Here is a 20,107-nt window from a genome sequence, read left to right on the forward strand (position 1 = left end):
CATGTGGAAGCTGACTGGACCTCCATTTGGACTCTACCAATTCCTCAGGGCTTTGAAAACTGAGGCAGAAAGGAATGGATAGAATCCTAATGAAAAGGTACTTGATTTTCTACTAATCTAGCAGGTGGGAGTTTACTGGTTTTAATTTGATTTGGCGACATAAAAGCAACATAGTCATGTCTGAACCCCAGTTAGCAATTTAACAATATTGAACATAAAGCTGTTTTCTAAGAAATGGTATGTTAATGATTCAGAATATCACATTTCATTGGTTCTAAGACATAACCCCTCCTTTCCCCCCACCTCCCCACCCCCAGTTTTGAAAATCTCTTAAATGCATTTTACAATTGATACCTTACGTTGACTATGGGCAGTTGTGACCTTGTTGTCATTACCTGACATCATTCACTAAGTTCAAGAAAGTGACAGCTTCGAAAGTGGCAGAAGAATGCCAATGATTGGAACAAAACCCAGTGGAACAATGTTTCCAATATATTGTGTCACCAATGTTCTTGCTGCCACAAAGAGTGATGTGGTGTGGAAAAACAAGGCTACTGATAACTGAGTCGAAAGGTAAAGCAGAAAAGTTAAACTCCCAAGGTGAAGAATATTTAACAGTAATTTAACTTTGCTTTTGCTTATTTTCCTTTTTTGTTTTTTTGAATAGATATCTTCCTCCTCCAAGCCCCACACCTCAGGCTAATCACGTGAAAAACATCAGACAAAACTAAATTGAAGGGCATTCCACAAAATACCTAACTCCTCCAAACTGTTAAAGTCATCAAAAGCAAGGGAAGGCTAGGAGATTGTTAAGTCTACAGGAGCCTAAGGAGACATGACTAAATGTAATGTGGTATCCTAGAAGAGACCCTGTAACAGAAAAAGGAACTTAAGGCAAAAATGAAGGAAATCAAATAAAGTATGGACTTAACTTACTATTGCGTTAATATTGGTTCATTAGTTATGACAAATATACCACATTAACACAAGATGTTGAGAATAGGAGAAATTGGATGTAAACTACGCCTACAACATTTCCTCTCTGAAGCTATTCTGTTTATTGAAAGATAAAATCATCTCTTTTTTTAAAAAAATAGTTATATAAAATTTATGTATCAGTGAATCAAAGGAAGCTCCTTCAATAAATATAAAATAAAGGCCCTAAGGAGTGCAAAAGCAGTGTCATTGATCGGCAACTTTATTCTTTCTTAGTTTTAGACAAAATAGTGATTTACCGTTAAAGGTGCTTTAGAATTTGGTGAAATAAGGTAACTATTTTTATTAGAAGCCAATGTGGCACATCATAAGACTTCTAAAAAGAAGTCTTGTGAGTCTAATAAGAAGTCACTCACAAAACCTGGGGGAAAAAATCTATGGCCACAGAACTCTCCATAGAGAAATGTTATCAATTTTTCTTTGCGTCCGCAAGCATCCATATGCCACACTTGGCTGCAATCTGACCTAAGTGGGTACAGTCCAAATTTAAGTATTCCTTCAGCTTTAACATTTGGCAGACATGTCTTGTGCCTTACTTCATCAACACTAACACAGAGTAATATCTATTTGAAAATACCCTTGAAAAGCCTCCTTGTGATTTAAGCTCTGGCAGAGAGTTCCACTCATCCAATAGTCAGTTCTGAAAAAAGGGTTCTCTAAGTGTGGCTATGGAGGGTGTAAGCCAACAGAGCTCCAGGGGCCCTTGGTTCATCAGTTCTGTCTCAGCTGCCTTTGCTCATTGTTCCCTGCTGGTTCATGAGGGGAAGCCTTGCTGAGAAAGAGATGTAGCCTGTCTGGTGGGGGGGGTGGGGGGGGTGGGGAGGAAGTTGGGGATGGAGTGTAAAAAGATGGCAAAATGTTACCAGTCTACCCATTTCTTGAAAAGCCACATCAAGTAATTTTAAATTTCAGTTGAATAACCAACCTGGCTCTCTACTCACCTCTCCCATTCTCACATTACAGTGACAAAGTAATGTAACAAATTGCTATCACAACAGCAAATCAGTTTCAGCAATGGAATACAGATGGTTCATATTTGAACTTCAATCCACATCCATTCTGAAGCTTAGTTACTGGAAAATGAAAAGTCTCAAATACTGTTGCTGCAATAGATGCATCCCTCCAGAAGGTAATATCAACAACAATGACGACAAAACTCACACAAAATATAATACTGTAATTAAGTGACACTAAAGTAATTCTATAGTAAAAACCTACAACAGCAGCCATTGTTAGTCTTGACCAACTCAACAACATCCTGATGGCCTTCCAGGAAGTCTGGTGTCCCTTCTGGGAAAACACTGATGGGGTATTTTTGCAGAAAGTTGGGGAAATTCCGCTGTCTGCTGAGGCATGTGCTAAGTCATAGCTTTGCAAAGTTTCATGGTGGCCAGAAGTCCAAAGAGAAGACACAGTAGTTAAAAGTAATGAAAAAGTATTGCACTAAATTTACTATAGTTACTAAGCTTATGAATATAAAACTTTAGTAATTTTAAATAAATCACTTAGATTGCTTGCCCTTAGTTGTAACAAAAATGAATGTATAGAATTATGAATCATCACAAACGAATATAAGGCCTCCAGCTTTTAGAATTACTTCTAAGCCCCTGTAGGAAGATGTGGTGGGCTGATAAACAAGCTAAATCTAGCCCAGACTCAGTTTGTTGATTTCTCGACTGTTAAACCTGGAAACATAGTAATTGCACAATAAACATTTTGTGAAAAAGATACATGAATCTGCTCCTCTATATTTTTTTTGCCTCAAGTAAAAATGGAAAAGTGTGAAGCTTTGTAGGAAGAAAGGAAAAAATAATTAGGGATTTGGGACATGGCAGTCAGCAAAAGCAAATGATCTTTTTCGAAAAGCTAGTAAACTGTAACCACCGAATTCGTCTTTGATAAGCCTATCTGTAGAAAAGTGGTTTTTTTCCCTTTGAAGTGTTTTCTTATAAAAGGTATGTGGTTTTGTGTGTAAGAGTAATCCTTCTTTCGTCTGAAAAATAATTTAAAGCAAATCCTACACTGCTGAGTAGTTATTTCTAAAAAACATTATAAATCGGTTGAAAACGACCAACGCCCATTGTGACAGAACATTCTGTTGTGCCCCAAGGCTCAGAGACAGTTCTGCTTTCTCTCAGCACTGGCACCCAAGGTTTGGACAATGATGGAGGTTCAATGGTCTATTAAAGCACAGCCACCTCATACCACAGAGCAACTTCTAATGCAGAAATGACTAGAAACATCACTGTTGGTGGGATTCCAGAATGTTCAGTTATAGATATGTTTGAAAGGAGCATATAGCTTATGGTTGGTATGTATGTTACAAGAGGAGTTGTCCAGAGTTCTTTAGAATTGATGACCGCAGTGAGAAGCATCCCCTCATGTCCATGCTGCAAAGTGAGCCTGAGTGGAGCCTCTAAATATGAAATGAGAACTCAGCTTTGATAGGAAGAGAGGCACTGCTACGCTCAAAGGCTCTGCTACGCTCCTTCACTTTTCACAGCTTACTAAAATGGTCCGGAAGGAAAGATACATCCTTTTTCCAAACAGAGGGGCATGTCAATGACATATTCCACTGAGGAAGATGTTGCTGGAACCTTTTTCTGAGAGTTCTGTTTTCACTTTGGTGCGAGTTGGGGAAGCAATGCTATTGAAAATACACGCTTCACCCAGGGCCGACTACATACTTTGCCAGACTCATCAATGCAAAATCAAAAGGTGGGACCCTATTTTTAGAAGTAAGGGGGAAAAGTGACATTAATGACACTAAAATATAAAACGTTTCCTTCACAGTCTCTGTCTAGACCTGTCATGCTATTTATTGGCTATTTAATGTTGAGCTCTGCAGGTGAGCACAAACCCTCACCCCACCCCAACCTCCTTACCCCTCTCACCACATGGGACACTCTCTGATTAGCAGCAGCTTTAGGATCAAAGCATCTTACTCTCCAGTCCACCCTCCTGGGCAAAAGAGCTAATCTCTCCTTCCCACAGGCGTGCCATCCCAACCTACAGACACCCTACAGTGCAAAGAGACTGCAGCCTTTGCACTGGGACAGACTGTATACTTTAATAGGAGTGAGGTAGAGGTTTGCATTGGCACAATAACCCACCAAATGTATTATGACGTTGCCAGCCCACGCAGGGATGGCTATCACCATGTCTTACCACATATCACCCTGGGGGCATACACACCTCACCCTCCCTGCATCCACATCAGTCCCTGCAGAAGGTGGAGGGTGGGAGCAGTTGCTGAATGGGGGTGGGGAGAGGAAGGCCCAGTAGCAGGGGCCAGAGGAGCAGGTTCTGAGAACCAAACTTGGGACTGGGGTTGGAGGCCAAGACAAAAGAACCCTGGAGCCAAGCTCAGCACATGTGCCATTGTTCCATTCGACCTCACTGACAAGATCAATCTGAAAGGGAAAATTGTTAAGAATTTCAAGACAGCGACAGCAAATCACCAGACTTTCAGCGCAAGGCCCTTCTGAGTATACCCATCACATGCCCATGAAGCCAGCCCTGACCTGACCCTTCCACTTCCAGTGCCTCAACCCACTATGACAGTGATGTACTAGGTAGCTCTTTATTTGGAGACAAATTCTCTCCCTGACACTGCAAGCTAATACTATTTAATAACATACCTTTAATTACCCACTTGCACCCACAGCCAGTATACCTCCTGTCCTCATTTGCAGACCTGTTAAAACATTGAAGTTGTTGACTATATTACCTATTTTTTCCTTGCCTGTGTTTTAAATGTGCGCCCCACAGAGAAATTTAATGTAGGGTGTTGTCTGTGAGCTGATTTAAGGTTTGGCAAGGGCTTGCCTTTGAAGGACAGACTGGACACACACACACACATTTTCCAATGAGGTCATCCCTTCGTTCGTATCATCTCTACAGGAAACACTATTTAAAAATCAGGACTGTGTTTGGATATTTTTCTTTCAGATAATAAAACTAGGTCATATTAGCTATCAGACGGTAAGCGAACACCTTCAAATCAAAAAGGTTCTTTCCTTCTTAAATGTTCTTATCAGTGCTACCATGTAGGGGTGAGGGGATAGGAGTAATTCCCAGGAAATGAGTTTTTACATAGGATTTAAAATCATCAGGATACTTACATGTCATGCGAAAAGCACTGGGGCATGGTGGTCAAATGCACAGGTCTGAAGCCAGCCTGCCACTTGCACTCTTAATTTCTTGGGGATTTACTGTCTTCATTGCAAAGAGGATACTGACAGTATCTGCTTCACGGGGGTGCTGTGAGGATTTAGTGACCCATTTCTGTAAAGCCCTTGGCTCAGCACATTGTAAATGCTCAACATCACATCATCAAGCTAACAGCTTGGTGAGAACTTCCTCTCCAGCATTTGTTGAGCAGCTACTATGCATTCAGCTGGGTGAAAGGAACACATCAGAGGCAAACTTGTGGCGACCTCTTTTTTATTTTGTTCTTCCTTCTCACTGAGGAATGATCCTGGGGGCAGGGAAAAAGGCTGGGCTATTGGCTTGGAATCAGATGGCGAAAGACCTGGGACCATGCCAAGAATTCAAGGCTTTCTCCCATAGGTAGATTAGCATATAATTGTTCTGCTAAACCGGGATACTTTTGAGAGAATGGGCACTACTCATAATTATCCCAGAATAACAGGTGTAAACCATAACCGTACCTGAGAAGATATTTTTTATTTTGTTGAGTAGGAGGCTTTCCCAGCAAACCTCTCATCAGCCTCTGTGCAGTCAGCCTCTACACCCACAGCTCTATTCACCTTGATATCATTCAAAGGACATGAGGGAAGGGGAGACTCACCTCTGGCCCTGAGGATCTCACTATTTAGTTGGTGAGATTGACACAAATAAAAACAAACAATAAAAGAAAAACAGTGAAAACACTTAGAGAACAATCCAAAATAGAAACAAAAAGAAATGCTGGCCTTCACAGCACAGCATTTTGGGTATATTCGGTATGTGCCAGAGAACATCAAGTGCCCAGTAAAACGTTTAAGAAAATAATATCTAGGCAATGAGGAAATGAGGATTTGATTATATTTCTTGGTTTTGAGATATATTCCTAAAAAGCTCATTATAAATAGACATGGTGGTGGTAGGGTGGAGGAGAACACATTTGGGGACACAGTACGTTGCTTTATAATTTTTAACTCATTTAAACCTAAAATAAAGGAAATTGTAAAGTCTAAATATTATCTTGTATATCTGCTCCAGATAACCCTCTAATTTATACTTCTACTCGTAGCTGGTTTTCCATTTAAGACCTTTCCTTAATAGCAAGCCTCTTGCAATGAATCTGGGACAAGGTATACTTTGGCCCATGACAAGAAGGCCATAAGCTACGTTGGGAGACCCTTTTAAGTATAATTAAGAATAAATTTTTAAAAGTTAGATTTTGGTCTCAGTACATTGTGCAATACATTTGAAAAAAATTGTTATGCTTTATATTGAAATATTCTGAGTTAGTTTTATTATATTTCCAAGAAAAGATAGACTTGGAGACAGTTTATCTATTGTTTGGTGAGGTCAAGAAGACCATAAAAACATTATAGTTGAATCCAATAGAAAACATAGAACTTTGAAAAGATGTTATCTTTATCAAAACATGGCAAAGTGGTCATCTGTTATCAAACAAGGTCTTTCTGGTATAAACTCACGGTGAATTGTTTAAGTGAGGGCATAACATTTATTAAGAAATTGATACCCACCATGCCAATTTCTTTCAAAATCCTTTCTGAAGCTTACTTAAGTTCTGCTCAATTTTGCACATTGGAGAAAAATCAAGTGATTCTGAGATTCCTATTTTTTTAAATGAAACACTTGGATTAATCTTGAAGATTTAAAGCCAAATACTTCCCAAGTGGTAAAATCATTTCCAGAGAACGAACTAAGAATTAGATGACATTTTGAAAATAGTTTTAAACAAAAAATACATTTTAAATGTGACCCACAGCTGTTTCAGACTTCCTAGGTCTTTCCCTGCCTTTCTCCCATGTATTCGTGTATAGCGCTTCTAAATTTGTGACAACATTGGAGATAAAAAAGAAATCTAAGGCCTCTAGTGTCCTTATATCCCAGGAGTTTTCTATTTGGGTGGAGTATGGGAGCAGGCAAGACACACAAAATTAAAAAAATAGCAATTTATTAAGAATGATAGTAAAAGAAAATGCTTAGGCTCTTGGATATTCATGGAGCTGGTCATAAATATCGCCTGCTTTGGCCAGAGATGATTTTGTGGAGAGTAGAGAAGGTAGGGGTTGACAGATGGGCAGGTTATAATAAATAAAGATGGAAGAGAACAAAATTTGGAGGCATAGTAAGTGTTTTTACATATTTTAACTTATTTAAACCTTAATGAGTTAGGCAGCCAATGGTCCCTTCTATAATACATGGACTTTTATTTTTCTGTTTAATATTTGAAGGACATTATAGAAGTAATAAATCAGTGGCTTCTGTGTGCTTTCTGTTTAGAAGAACAGATAAAATTCCCTAAGTTTTGAGACACAGCAGAGTACAGTTTCAGAGCTCAAGTTCTAGAGCCAGATATGCTAGGTTCAAGCTCTGGACCTGCTATTTACTAGCTGAGTAACTTTAGGAATTTTCTTAAACTCTCAAGAGCTTTGGTTTCCCTATGTGTAAAAGGGCATTAATAACACTACCTGCTCTGAATAGCTAGCATCCCTCATCTGCATTTTAGGACTGCCTTGTATTCCCTGTTGGCTGCCCTCTTGCTCTCTCCCCTCATGGCCTCTTACTAATTCTGTAAAGATTCTGCCAGGAAAGAGGGACTGAGTTGGTTTCAATGGCTGGCACTGTATCTTTTCCTCCTGTTAGTTTATCCTGCTCCTTTTTTCACTAATTGTTTTTCAGCTTAATTAATTTCTTATATAGTTCCTCCAGTTCTTTATTTTCAACCTCTTCTTCCAGCTATTTTTCTTCAATGAATCCACTATCACCTTCTTTGTGGCACTTACTGCAATAAATATTCACTTATTTTCTGTCATTAAGGTGATATTTTTTCAGTGTAATAAATAGTACCAATCTCTATTATTTTATATTTCATCCACTTCCATAAAAAGGAACAGAGCATGTTTAAACCTTTTTTATGACAAAAAGATAGAAAAGGACAGCTGAAGTTCTAAGAGTTGCAATAATGAAAGAAGAAAAATTGTGCATTTACTCTTGCTTTCTATACAAATGTAAAAAATTAAGGGTAAAATTTGTAATGGGTATTAATGATCTATAGAAATACAAATTGCATAAAATTATCAATGTATAACTTAGATTTATTTATATCTGGATCAATCATTGTAAATAAATTATATTTATTTTTTTAATTAATTCCCCCCTGTGAAATTTTTAAAAAGTGAGAAATTTCAGAATAAGAAACTGATGATTACATTTTGGCCTGAACTCACTGAGATAAAATTACCATCAGTTGAGTAAATAAAACAGTGACATGTTCTTATTTTGATCTATATTTAGTAAGACGAGTCAATATTTTTGCTATGTTCTTGCTAACAATTGCTTTATTAGAATAACACAGAAATTGGAAAAATGAAATCTAGAGATGAGAAGCCCTTTTAGTTGTATCTTTTTTTTTCTTTTCTTTTTGCTATATCTTTTGAGGATTCACCTTTTTCTACTTTGGAGGCCACAGCTGTGGAATTATAAGAGGTATCTGATGATTCTATTCTGGACACCATACAGGAATTGCCCTTAATGATTAAAAGATGATCATGATAGCAGGAGACAGGGGTGTATATACTTAGGGTGCTGTGTCACAGATTTTACCTCTTTTGTTTTTAAATCTGCTTTGGGAGTTGTCCCTCCCAAGAAAACATTTCTTAAGTGTGAAAGAAAGATGAGTATGGGTACTTTTCAGTAACTGACAGCTCTGCTAAAATAATCTACCTCTACACTTTTACTGACACCCCACCCTCCCAAAAACAAACAAAACAGAAAAAAACATAGGACTACCACTTAGACCAAGGTTTTGCAACCTAGGAATGAAAATCTTAGAACTGACTGACCAGAACTTTTGTGGTGACTTAGCTCATTGATCATTAGCAACTGAGATAAACAAAGCTCAGAAAATTTAGGTAAATTATCCAAGACCACTCAGCTCATTACAATAGCAACTGACCAAACTTATAAGACCCGTAGTGCTAGGGTTTATATTAGCTGCCGTATATAATTTGTCCATAGTCTCCACAACACTCTTGAAGGATTATTCTCTATTTTACATGTGAGAAAAGTGAAACAGAGAAGTTATAACTTTACCCACGACTACTCCATAGCAAGTAGTTGTGTTGAATTTGAACTGTCTGACTGAATTTGAGTCTGTCTGACTCAAAAGTACATATATATTCTTTCCCCATATCATTCTGCCTCTCTGGGTGAGGTGGATCTTTTCTAGAATGCAGATGTTAGCATTCTACTCCAGGCTCATTCCAGTGCAGAGTCTACCAGGGCTATTAGTATTATGTCCTCCTCGCTAGCGCAGTAATCACTCGAAGAAACTACAGGCAAAATGACGACTAGGGAGAGTGGCTGAGAGGCCCAAGGCTGAGTCTGAGAAACTCGCTTTACTAGGGCAGTGAGTGTAAGGGTCAGTAGCAGAGAGAACGTTAGAGTTAATAAATCTTCAATCCTTTTGGAGTCCTAACACCTGGTTGGAAGACACATTCTTTAGTCAGAATTCATGGTAGTGATAAATATATATGATTCTTTTTTTTAAATGTAAGCTTTTCTTGCAGTAAAGACACCAAAATAACTCTTAACTGGCACTACACATAATTGATGGAATGTAATGCTTTCCTTCCCAGGTGATATCGATTAAAGTATTTTCTGGTGTCAAGAGAACATCATAAAAGATGACTATAAAAATTCAAAGTCAAAAATTCTCATTTTTTATTTCATTGGATATTTGCAAAATTACCAACAGCTGCACATAAAAGCAAAACCTGGATGTGTAAACCAGAAATGAGAACATTCATAATGTGGGTAGAAAAAGGATATAGGCACCTAGCAGATCTATTATATGTGAATCATGTTTTATCACATCATTGCAAGATTCTCACAGCCATTAATATTTATTAGTCACCTGGGAAAATACTATACTTTTTCAACTGCTCCAATTCATATACTAAAATTTTAGTAGAAGATTTTACATTAGTAATTTCTTTTTACAGATGTTTAATACAAATCTTATTTTTCAAACTAGCAAATGGGAATATTTTATGTTTTTTAATTTTACATGTAAGACCAGTATGTGACTTTTGGAAATGCTTCTGTCAATACTCGTTAGATACTTATAAATGATTATTTAGTAGAAGTATTAGTCAGTCCATAGATCACTAAATGTTAACTTGGATATTTCTTAATGGTCAATAGCTTCTCATTTCAATGGTGGGATCTTTTAAACACATCAAAGCATTAAAATGTGTTAGATGATGTGGCACTTTATAATTGCTTCGAAAATGAAAGTAAGTTACTATATTTGGGTATAGTTCAGTGCAACTGAATAAATAGTACTATTCTATTACACAAGAAAGTAAGAGGAGGGACTGTAAGTGATGCTTTTTTTTTTCCATAAAGAAACAAAATTCTTTGCTTTTTTACAGCACATTACACTCAAGGGATTTCAACTCATCACTTTTGACCATGAATTCACTAATGTGCCCACAGCACATCTGTAAAAAATATACTTTATTACCACGTTACAGATGAACAGAATTGAGAATGATCATACAGTAAACTGGTGGCAGAAAGGGAATAGACAAAAGGCACTAATTTCAAACATACAGTTTGTGGCAGGTAGAATAATGGCCCCTCAAATTGCCCACATCCTAATCCCCAGAACCTGTGAATACATTAGGTTATACGAAAGGAGAATTAAGGTTGCAGATGGAATTAAGGTTATTAATCAGCTGTTCTTAAAAAAGGGAGAACAGCCTGGATTGTCTAGATGGGCTCAATATAATCACAAAAATTCTTTAAAAGTAAAAGAGGGAGGCACAAGAGATCAGAGTGATGTAGTAGAATAAGTGCTTGACCCACTGTTGTTGGCTTTGAAGGTAGAAGAGGAATGTTGGAAAAAGCAAGGAGAGATTCTCCCCTCAGAGCCTCTAGAGGAAATGCAGCCCTGCCTGCTCCTTGATTTTTACGCATGAGACCCATGCTGGACCTCTGATTTAAAGATCTGTAAGATAATATATTTGTGATGTTTTAAGCCACCAAATTTGGCAATTTATTAGAGCAACAATAGAAAACTAATAGATAGCTGCTAATCAATTAGAAGCAATTACTACAAATGCAATCATTAAGAAAGACTACAAATAATCAATTTGAACAACCAAAGAATAACATTTAATATTTAACCTGGAAATGTCAGTCCATTTTGAAGTAATAAAAGTAGAAACACACAGATCCTTGGCATATAGAAAGATGGGAAAGGAAATTTGTAAGAGTGTTTTTTTTTCACTTCCACTAGAATACTACTAGAAGAGAAAGAAATTCATGAAAAGAACATATTGATCTAAAGGATAAGGTAAGAGTTTTAAAAAGACATTTGGAAATGCCTTCCAGAAGAAGGGATTCTGCTCCTAGAGATCTTTAAGATACACAGTCATCTATTTTATCTACTTTGGATGTCCTAGATTTGTCTGATGACAAGGGCCTAGATTACACAATCTCTCGTGGCCTCCTTCAGCCTAAATAGTATACACAGACTTGAATCTGTTCAATTCAGTGAACAAATACATAGTTATTGCCTATCTACTCACTGTAAACCGTTCTACTCTGAATAACCATAGAATAAGACACACGAGATTTCAAGTTCACAGTCTAATAGTGAGCCAAGGTCAACCAACCACATTCAAGCTAGACCATGAGAAGAATCATAAAAGATGGATAAGTAATATATTTATTAAAACCCATTAAACATATAAATATCAATACATCTTTATTGATCATAAAACAAACGGTATCATTGGTCAACATGGAGATTAGCAGGACACTAACATATTGCAACAAGAATTTATCCTGCCTTTCCTAAAACACTTTGTAAGAAAAGTAAAGTAAATGAGAGAAAATTCTTAATTGTAGAATTTCAGTTAAAAAATGCAGAAAAATAATAGAATTATTATAGATTCTATCTAGAATATGTCTAAAATATAAAATTGCCATTTTACAACCCCAGCATAAAATAATGAATCTAGGCAATGATCACCAATAGATGCTAAATCATTAAGTGAAAATTTGATGGTGAATTTTCTAATTTAGAGATCAGACTGAGACCACCTAAACACACCAAACAGTTTTAACATCACTAAGTACAATACCAATCATCATGTATCTCTTTTGTGAGGTGTTAGAAAATATACAGCACCACTTATAAAGTATTATTTTCCCTCAAAAGCTGAATCCAAACCTAATATGTGCTCCAAAACTAAATATCTTTTCACAGGAAATACAGGGATAAAGGAGCCAGTTGAAAAATACAGAATGGAAGCAACCAGTTAAATACAGAATATGGGCCAGGATGTATAACCCAATTTCTCCACACATCATTGACATTTAAAATGGGAAGAGAAAGAGGATTGTTATAGAATAAAAGAGATTTAAGAAGCATAACAGCCAAATTTAACATGTAGACCTTGTTTGGATCCTGACTCAAAAAAGAAACAACTCTAAGAAGGCATTTTTAAGATCACCAGAGAAATTTAAATATGGGCTAGGTATAAAATAATATTATAAAAATATTGCTATAATGTGATAAAGACATGGCATTATTAAAAATATTTATCTGTTAGAGATGCATACTGAAATGTTCACAGATTTAAAAATATGATATCCAATTATGCTTTAAGATACTCAAGTGAAAAATAGAGTGTGTGAAGAATATATGGAACAAGATTAGCAAAACAGTGATATGTATTGAAGTTGCATGATGAGAAATGAGAATCAGTATAATATTCTCTCTCCTTATGTGTTTGGACTTTTCCATAATAAAAATTTTTAAAGAATGAAAACAGTAATAAATAAATAAAAGGATACCTAATTCATTTGATTATCCCTTATCATTGAAGTAGTGAAAGGTTGGTATATTTGTGCTAGAAATTTTCTTTAGCTTTCTGCACATATTTCTCATTAGCAATCTGATTTCTATAATTTTAAGATTGAATGTTTTTGACCTCACATGGAAAGGAAGTTTACAATTGACCAAATTCTCGATTACATAACCAAGGAGAAAAACTATCACAGAGAGGAGAAGGTCCAAGATGGCTGATTAGGTAAATGCTATGTCTACTGCCTCCCAGGACCACACCAAAATTACAAATAAATTATAGAACAATCAACTTCAAGAATCATCTGAAGACTAGTTAAACAGAACCCTTATAACTAAGGACATAAAGAAGAGGCCACATTGAGACTGGTAGGAGGGGTGGGGGCATGAAACAGGCTGACCTCAAACCCACAGATAGAGGTTGAACACCAGGAAGGAGACCTCAGTGGTGGAGGTACCCCTGGAAGAGGAAGGGGTCCAAACCTCCCACTGGGCACCCCAGCCCAGGTGTCCTGTTCCAGGAAAAGGAGTTCCCACAACATCTGGCAGTGAAAATCAGTGAGGACTCTGTATGACCTGGTGAGACAGAAGGCAGCTAGAAAGCCAGATGCAGTCTTAAAGGAACCACACACAGACTCACTTGCAAACATTCACCTGGTTTCCAGTGGAGGGGCAGCATCTCAAGAGGAGCCAGAGACATATCAGGAAAGCCTGAGTTGTGTGGCTTTGAAGCAAGAGCTGGAGGGACAGGAGCCACTGTCCCTATGTGGAGCCTGCCTCACATGTAACCTACAAGAGGGCACCATCTTTTCTATGATGAACCCTCTCCCAAAGGGTCAAATCTGAGACTGCAAGGGTCTAGTAAAATCCATGTATGCGTATCACCTTGGTGACACCCTGGGTCGGTGCCCAGCTAGTACTACATTGCCAGGGGCACTCTCAGCTATTGAGCACCGGCCCTACCCCACAAACTGTGGAAGCCTTTTATCGCAGTGGAATGCCAGTTGCAGTCTGGAGAATTTTGGGGGGTGGGCAGTGAGCCGCAAGCTATGCCACAGCGACTCTTAGGCAGCTCTTGGGGACCTGTGGGTCTGAGGTGAGTAGTGACTGGCCACAGTGTCCTCACGTCATTTTTACAAAGTGGTCACAGGACCAGCACCAGTGCAAGACCTGAACTGGTATTAACTTTGTAAAAACCACCAACCACACCCCATAAGTCCCAGGAACCCCACCCTGTCCACCTAGTGCAGCAACACTGATGTCAATCTCAGCTCCTGGGTAGCCGCCTCCTTCCAAACAAGCTACAGCAGACTTTTACAGCAATGGGTGGCCCACAGCTGCCCAGAGACTTTTGGTGGTGGGTAGTAAACCACAACTTGAGCCGCAGCCTCTCTTGGGTGGCTGTTGGGTGTGAGGAGATCGGTGTTCTCAGGGTATATTGCAAAGTGGTTACAGGCCAGGCCCTGGAGCAAGAACTGAATCTTCATTAACTCTGTAAAACCACCAACCACGACTCATGACTTCCTGAGATGCCACCCCACCCAGCTAGTGCTGCATCACTAAGGGCACTGTCAACACTGGCTCAACCAAACCGGCCCATGTACTTAAGGAGGCTCTTTCAACAGCTGAGCCTTATGGGCTGCCAGCAAGTAGATACAGGCTTAAAGAGCTGTGGGACTTTTGATAAGCTGTCACAGGCCCAATACGGGTAGTAGTTGGCCTCAGTTCACAGCAAGGCTACCCCCACATGTCTCCAGGTCCAACACAGGCAGGAACTAACCTCATGTAGCTTTGTAGCTCCTACCAGGTTGCCCCAGGCCAGTCACATATAATGACTGAAAACTTTCCTAACCTGGTGAAGGAAACAGACATACAAACCCAGGAAGTACAGAGAGTTCCAAATAAGATGAATCCAAACAGGCCCACACCAAGACACATTATAATTAGAATGGGAACAGTTAAACACAAAGGAGAATCCTAAGGGCAACATTCTTTTGAAGTACACACAGAACATTTTCTAATATAGACTACATGTCAGTCCACAAAACAGATTTCAATAAATTTAAGAAGACAAAATTACATCAAGCATCTTCTCTGACTACAATGGTATGAAACTAGAAATCCATTACAATAACAAAACTGAAAAACACACAAACACGTGGAGGCTGAATAACATGCTACTAAATAATAGATACATCAACAATGAGATCTAGGAAAAAATCAAAAGATAACTTGAGACAAACAAAAATGAAAACACAACGACCCCAAATCTATGGGACACAGCAAGCAAAGTCTTAAGAGGGAAATTCACTGCAATACAGGCCTACTTATAGAAATAAGAAAATTCTCAAATAAACAGTCTAGCATTACACCTAAGGGAACTGGAAAAAGAATATCAAACAAAGCCCAAAGTGAATACAAGTCAGGAAGTAATAAAGATGAGAGCAAAAATAAATGAAATAGAGACTATAGAAGCAATACAAAAGATTAATGAGCTGGTTCATTGTAAAGATACACAAAATTGACAAACCTTTAACCAGACTCATTAAGAAAAAAAGAGAGATGATTCAAATAAATAAAATCAGAAATTAAAGTGGAGAAGTGAAAACAGACAGCACAGAAATACAAACAATAATTAAGAAAATACTACAAACAGCTGTATGACAATAAATTGGACAATGGAAGAATGGAAGAACTGGATAAATTCCTAGAAGCATACAATCTACTAAGGTTGAATCAAGAAAAAAACAGAAAATCTAAACAGACTGATTACTACTAATGAAATCCAATTAATAAATAAACAAGCTTCCAACAAAGTCCTGGGCCAAATGGCTTCACAGGTGAATTTTACTATACACTTAAAAAAAAAAAATTAACACCTATTCTTCTCAAATTCCCAAAAATTCAAGAGGAGGGAAGGCTCCCAACCTCATTCTACAAGGCCACGTTACCCTGATTCAAAAACCATACAAAGACATTACAAAAAAAAGAAAACTATATACAGATATCCCTAATTAACAGATGCAAAAATCCTTAACAAAATAATAGCAAACGCTACTCAGCAATACATTAAAAAGATCATACACCAAAACTGAGTGGAATTCACTCCTGGTATGCAGGGTTGGTTCATCACATCAACCTATACATCTCATAAACACAATGAAAAGTAAAAATTATATGGTTATATCAGATGATACAGAAAAAGCATTTGGCAAAATCCAGCATCTATTTATGCCAAAAACTCTCAGCAAAGTAGGAATAGAAGAAATATATCTCAACATAATAAAGGCCATATATGACAAACCCACAGGTAATGTACTCAGTGGGGAAAAACTAAAAGAATTCTCCTTAAGATCAGGAACAACACAAGGACTTTCACACTTTTCTTCAACATAGTACTGGAAGTCCTAGCCACAGCAATCAGACAAGAAAAAAACAATAATAATAATAATAAAAGGCATTCAAATGGGAAAGGAAGAAGTAAAACTGTCATTATTTGCAATTGACATGATTCTATACAGAGAGAACCTCAAAGACTCCACCAAAAAAAAAAAAAACCAAACTATTAGAACTGATAAATGAAATTAGTAAAGTAACAAGATACAAAATTAATATTTAGAAATTGGTTGCATTTTGATACATCTATAATGAACTATCAGAAGAAAAATTAAGAAAACAATCGCATTCACAATTGCATCAAAAAACTACATAAAAAATAAATTTAACTAAAGAAATTTTAAAGACCTGTACCAGAAAATTATGAGTCACCGAACAGAGAAATGAAAGCAGATACAAATAAATGGAAATATATACCGTGCTCATGGATAGAAAGAATTAATATACTTAAAATGTCCATACTACTCAAAGCAATCTATAGATTCAATGCATTAGTATGTTGGTAGGGACCAACATACTAATGGAAATTTTTTTACAGAACTAGAACAAATAATCCTAAAATTTATATGGAACCATAAAAAACCCTGAATAGCCATGACAATCCCGAAGAATAAGAATAAAGCTGGAGGTATCATACTACCTGATAGCAAATTATACTGCAGGGCGATAGTAATTAAAACAACATGGTATTGGCGTAAAAACAGACACATAGATCAATGGAACAGAATAGAGAGCCCGGAAGTAAATCTATACCTAAATGGTGAGTTAATCTTTGACAAAGGAAGCAAGATTTTGCATTGGGGTAAAGAAAGTCCATTTAATAAATGGTGCTGAGAAAATTGGACACAACGCAAAGAAATGAAACTGGACCACTTTCCTAGGGCATACAACAGAATAAACTCAAAATGGATTAAAGATTTTGATGTAACACTTGAAACCATAAACTCCTAGAAGAAAATAGAGGAAGTAAACTTTCAGACATTTCCCTTAGTAATATTTTTACTGATATATCTCCTTGAGCAAGGTAAACAGAAGAAAAAATAAACAAATGACAGTACATCAAAGTAAAAAGGTTTTGGACAGCAAAGGAAACCATCAAAAAACAAAAAGATATCCTACTGAATAGGAGAAGATTTTTGCCAATGATACATCTGATAAGGAGTTAATATCCAAAATTTATAATAATAATAACAAAAAAACCTCATAGAACTAAACACCAAAAGAACATTAAAAAATGGGCAGAGGACCTGAATAGACGTTTCTCCAAAGAGGACATATAGACATATGAAAAAATGCTCAACATCACTAATCATCAGAGAAATGCAAATAAAAACCACAATGAGATACCACCTCACAACTGTCAGAATAGCCATCATGAATAAATCAACAAACAAGTGTTGGAGAGGATATGCACTAGTGGTGGGATTGCAAATCGGTGCGGCTACTATGGAAAACAATATGGACGTTCCTCAAGAAATTAAAAATAGAATTACCTTATGACCTAGCAATTCCAATCCTAGTTATTCCAAAGAAATCCAAAACACTAATTCTAAAAAATACAGAAGGTGCAAAAATAATGTGTATGCATTTTAAGAAAGGAAAAAACTGTATTAAAATTGCAATACCCAATAGATACTGACAACAAAAGATGAATACAAGTCATGTGCATACATTTTTTTTGGCACCCCAGGTATATGCACCCCTATGTTTACTGCTGTGCTATTCACAATAGCCAAGATATGCAAACAACTGAAATGCCCATCAATAGACAATTGGATAACAAAATTTTAGTACCTTTATACAATGGAGTGTTACGCTGCCATAAAAAATGAAATCTTACTATTTGCAACAACATGAATGGACATAGAGGATATCATGCTAAGTGAGATAAGTCAGACTAAGAAAGACAAATACCATATGATCTCACTTATATATGGAATCTAAAAATCAGAAAAAATGAACAAACAAAACAGAAATAGACTCATAGATTCAGAGAACAAACTGATGGTTATTAGATGGGAGGGTGGTTGGGAGATGAGTGAGAAAGGTGAAGGGATTAGGAAGCACAAATTAATAATCACAAAATAGTTACGCGGATGTGAAATACAGAATTGTGAATATAGTCAATGTTGTAAAAATTATGTATGGTGTCAGATAGGTACTTGACTTATCAGGGGAATCACTTCTTAAATTATATAAATGCCTAACCACTGCACTATACACCTGAAACTAATAAATAATATTGAATTCAACTATAATTAAATATGTGTGTGTGTATATATATATATATATATATATATATATATATACATATATATATATATATATATATATATACATATTATGTACAGGATGTAAAGTGTAGCATAGGGAATATAGTCAATGGTATTGTAATAACTATGTACAGTGTCAGACGGGTAATATTCTTGTTGGGGTTGTCATTTTGTGAGGTATGTAAATGTCTAATGTTGTTTTTCAAACCTCTAACTAATAATAAAAAAAAAACTATCACAAATAAAACATTACTTGTAATGATCAGTAAATAAAGGAGCAGTAGACCTAGATCTATTTCTATTTGTGTGGAGTTAAGTATATAGCTTCCAGTCACTTTTTATAGTAAAGAGTGAATGTTGTGGCAGAATATTTGACGGATTTCAAATTTCTTATGTTTTATATGGTCAAAGTTAGTGGTGTTATATTTGTCAAAAGTACCTGATTCCCCCAAATTTTTAGTAACTGTACTTTGTTTGCTTTAAAGTAATTAAGGGGCTGGCCCAGTAGCTCAAGCGGTTGTAGCTCCATGCTCCTAACTCCGAAGGTTGCTGGTTCAATTCCCACATGGGCCAGTGGGCTCTCAACCACAAGGTTGCGAGTTTGATTCCTCAACTCCCGCAAGGGATGGTGGTCTGTGCCCCCAGCAACTAACAACGGCAACTGGACCTGGAGCTGAGCTGCGCCCTCCACAACTAAGATTGAAAGGACAACAACTTGGAAAAAGCCCTGGAAGTACACACTGTTACCCTTCCCCAATAAAATCTTTTAAAAAATAAATAAATAAATATAAAGCAATTAACAATGTTACTGTGTTGCTTGGTTTTAAAACACAACAGAGACTTCTCTATAAGGAACAAGGGGCTTCAGTACAAAACAGATTCATCTTCAACTTTCCCTGCATTTATGCACAACTGCCAGACCTGATCTACAATAGTTTAAGTTACAGGATTAAATATCGGAAGTTCATGAAAAGGCTCTTTAGCAATAATCCTATCAGTGGGGCAAATATGAATTTCAGGCCATTCAGAAAGCCTTTGAAAATGTTCATAATAGATTATCTCCTTTTCAAAAATGTTATTCTTATAAAGGTCTTATTCACAAAATTTTTTCTGAACATAAAGTTGCCGACATCCTCCAATTACATTTTAATGTGATTGAAACATTTTAAATGAAATGTAAAACTTTAGAATACATATAAAAACGATAATCTTTTTGTCTACGATACTCTGCATTTTAAAAACTGTAATCCATTTTCTTTTTAAAGGTAGCTTCTCATGAAGAGACACCCAAAAAGCCATAGTTGTTATTTTTCACCAGAAGAAAATAAAGACACCAGAAAAAAAAAATTAATCCATATAA

At 36.8% G+C, this 20,107-nt stretch overlaps 1 protein-coding gene across 1 annotated transcript in view; it reads right to left on the minus strand.

The window, feature by feature from the left end:
* The window catches only part of ABI3BP (ABI family member 3 binding protein), a 244,157-nt gene that overhangs the window by 173,278 nt on the left and 50,772 nt on the right, over positions 1-20,107 (minus strand). The window lies entirely within an intron of this gene.

The sequence above is a fragment of the Rhinolophus hipposideros genome (genome assembly GCF_964194185.1).
Source record: "Rhinolophus hipposideros genome assembly, chromosome: 2".
NCBI lineage: Eukaryota > Metazoa > Chordata > Mammalia > Chiroptera > Rhinolophidae > Rhinolophus > Rhinolophus hipposideros.